This window comes from Schistocerca americana, unplaced genomic scaffold (assembly GCF_021461395.2).
Source record: "Schistocerca americana isolate TAMUIC-IGC-003095 unplaced genomic scaffold, iqSchAmer2.1 HiC_scaffold_16, whole genome shotgun sequence".
NCBI classification, from domain to species: Eukaryota; Metazoa; Arthropoda; class Insecta; order Orthoptera; family Acrididae; genus Schistocerca; species Schistocerca americana.
The window spans coordinates 9,365,046-9,368,931 of record NW_025725687.1 but is presented as its reverse complement, the minus strand read 5'-3'; positions in this window follow the sequence as shown (position 1 = coordinate 9,368,931).

The window sequence follows — 3,886 nt, the reverse complement described above, 5'->3', positions numbered from 1 at the left end:
CTCTGACTTTCTGTGACTTGAACCTCTCCAGTGAGTCCAGTTTTAGATTCCGATGCTTCACTTCAGGTTCACTGTATACCGTGGGTCTTCTTATTGACGATGAAACACAGAAATTGCATTCGAATTTTATACAAAAGGCACAATGGCGACTTAAGTACAAGAGGGACTGACACTATCACTTTCTATGATTTGAACCTCTCCTGTGAGTCCAGTTTTGGATTCCGATGCTTCACTTCAGGTCTACTGTATCCCTTGGACCTTCTTATTGACGATGAAACACAGAAATTGCATCCGAATGTAATACAAAAGGCACAATGCCGACTTAAGTACAAGAGGACTGACATTCCCACTTTCTATGATTTGAACCTCTCCTGTGAGTCCAGTTTTAGATTCCGATGCGTGACTTCAGGTTTCGTGTATACCTTGGACGTTTTTATTGACGATAAAACACAGAAATTGCATCCGAATTTAATACAAAAGGCACAATGCCGACATAAGGAAAGGAGGACTGACACTCTCACTTTCTATGATTTGAACCTCTCCTGCGAGTCCAGTTTTAGATTCCGATGGTTGACTTCAGGTTTCGTGTATACGTTTTACTTTCTTATTGACGATGAAACACAGAAATTGCATCCGAGTTTAATACAAAAGGCACAATGCTGACTTAAGTACAAGAGGGCAGACACTCTAACTTTCTATGATTTGAACCTCTCCTGTAAGTCCAGTTTTAGATTCCGATGCTTCACTTCAGGTTCACTGTATACCTTGGACCTTCTTAATGACGATGAAACACAGAAATTGCATCGGAATTAAATTCAAAAGGCACAATGCCGACTTAAGTACATGAGGACTGACACTCTAACTTTTTTATGAGTTGTACCTCTCCTGTGAGCCCAGTTTTAGAGTCCGATGCTTCACTTCAGGTCTACTGTATCCCTTGGACCGTCTTATTGACGATGAAACACAGAAATTGCATTCGAATGTAATACAAAAGGCACAATGCCGACTTAAGTACAAGAGGACTGACCTTCTCACTTTCTATGATTTGAACCTCTCCTGTGAGTCCAGATTTAGATTCCAATGCTTCACTTCAGGTTTCGTGTATACTTTGGACCTTCTTATTGACGATGAAACACAGAAATTGCATCCGAAATTAATACAAAAGGCACAACGCCGACTTAAGTACAGGAGGACTGACACTCTCACTTTCTATGATTTGAACCTCTCCTGTAAGTCCAGTTTTAGATTCCGATGCTTCATTTCAGGTTTCCTGTATACCTTGTACCTTCTTATTGACGATGAAACACTGAAATTGCATCCGAATTTAATACAAAAGGCACAATGCCGACTTAAGTACAAGAGGACTGACACTCTCATTTTCTATGATTTGAACCCCTCCTGTGAGTCCAGTTTTAGATTCCGATGCTTCACTTCAGGTTTACTGTATCCCTTGAACCTTCTTATTGACGATGAAACACGGAAATTGCATCCGAATTTAATACAAAAGGCACAATGCCGACTTAAGTTCAAGAGGACTGACACTCTCACTTTCAATGATTTGAACCTCTCCTGTGAGTCCAGTATTAGTTTCCGATGCTTGACTTCAGGTTTCGTGTATACTTTGGACCTTCTTATTGACGATGAAACACAGAAATTGCATCCGAATTTAATACAAAAGGCACAACGCCGACTTAAGTACAAGAGGACTGACACTCTCAGTTTCTATGATTTGAACTTCTCCTGTGAGTCTAGTTTTAGATTCCGATGCTTCACTTCAGGTTTCCTGTATACCTTGCACCTTCTTATTGACGATGAAAGAAAGAAATTGTATCCGAATTAAATTCAAAAGGCACAATGCCGACATAAGTACAAGAGGACTGACTCTCTAACTTTCTATGATTTGAACCTCTTCTGTGAGTCCAGTTTCAGATTCCGATGATTCACTTCAGGTTTACTGTATCCGTTGGACTTTCTTATTGTCGATGAAACACAGAAATTGCATCCGAATTTAATACAAAACGCACAAGGCCGACTTAAGCACAAGAGGACTGACACACTCACATTCTATGATTTGAACCTCTTGTGAGTCCAGTTTTAGATTCCGATGCTTGACTTCAGTTTTCGGGTATACCTTGGACGTTCTTATTGACGATGAAACACAGAAATTGCATCCGAGTTTAATACAAAAGGCACAATGCTGACTTAAGTACAAGAGGACTGACACACTCACTTTCTATGATTTGAACAACTCCTGTGAGTCAAGTTTTAGATTCCGATGCTTCACTTCAGGTCTACTGTATCACTTGCACCTTCTTATTGACGATGAAGCACCGAAATTGCATCCGAATTTAATACGAAAGGCACAATACTGACTTAAGTACAAGAGGGCAGACACTCTAACTTTCTATGATTTGAACCTCTCCTGTGAGCCCAGTTTTAGATTCGAATGCTTCACTTCAGGTTTACTGTATACCTTGGACCTCCTTATTGACGAAGAAGCACAGATATTGCTTCGTAATTAAATTCAAAAATCACAATGCCGACATAAGTACAAGAGGACCGACACTCTAACTTTCTATGATTTGAACCTCTCCTGTGAGTACAGTTTTAGATTCCGATGCTTCACTTCAGGTTTACTGTATCCCTTGCAACTTCTTATTGACGATGAAACACAGAAATTGCATCCGAATTTAATACAAAAGGCACAATGACGACTTAAGTACAAAAGGACTGACACTCTGACTTTCTGTGACTTGAACCTCTCCAGTGAGTCCAGTTTTAGATTCCGATGCTTCACTTCAGGTTCACTGTATACCGTGGATCTTCTTATTGACGATGAAACACAGAAATTGCAATCGAATTTTATACAAAAGGCACAATGGCGACTTAAGTACAAAAGGACTGACACTCTCACTTTCTATGATTTGAACCTCTCCTGTGAGTCCAGTTTTAGATTCCGATGCTTGACTTCAGGTTTCGTGTATACCTTGGACGTTTTTATTGACGATGAAACACAGAAATTGCATCCGAGTTTAATACAAAAGGCACAAAGCTGACTTAAGTACAAGAGGACTGAAACTCTCAGTTTCTATGATTTGAACAACTCCTGTGAGTCAAGTTTTAGATTCCGATGCTTCACTTCAGGTCTACTGTATCACTTGCACCTTCTTATTGACGATGAAGCACAGAAATTGCATCCGAATTTAATACGAAAGGCACAATGCTGAGTTAAGTACAAGAGGGCAGACACTCTAATTTTCTATGATTTGAACCTCTCCTGTAAGTCCAGTTTTAGATTCCGATGCTTCACTTTAGGTTCACTGTATACCTTGGACCTTCTTAATGACGATGAAACACAGAAATTGCATCGGAATCAAATACAAAAGGCACAATGCCGACATAAGGAAAAGAGGACTGACACTCCCACTTTCTATGATTTGAACCTCTCCTGTGAGTCCAGTTTTAGATTCCGATGCTTCACTTCAGGTTTACTGTATCCCTTGGACTTTCTTATTGTCGATGAAACACAGAAATTGCATTCGAATTTAATACAAAACGCACAAGGCCGACTTAAGCACAAGAGGACTGACACTCTCACTTTCTATGATTTGAACCTCTCCTGTGAGTCCAGTTTTAGATTCCGATGCTTGACTTCCGGTTTCGTGTATACCTTGGACGTTTTTATTGACGATGAAACACAGATATTGCATCCGAGTTTAATACAAAAGGCACAAAGCTGACTTAAGTACAAGAGGACTGAAACTCTCAGTTTCTATGATTTGAACAACTCCTGTGAGTCAAGTTTTAGATTCCGATGCTTCACTTCAGGTCTACTGTATCACTTGCACCTTCTTATTGACGATGAAGCACAGAAATTGCATCCGAA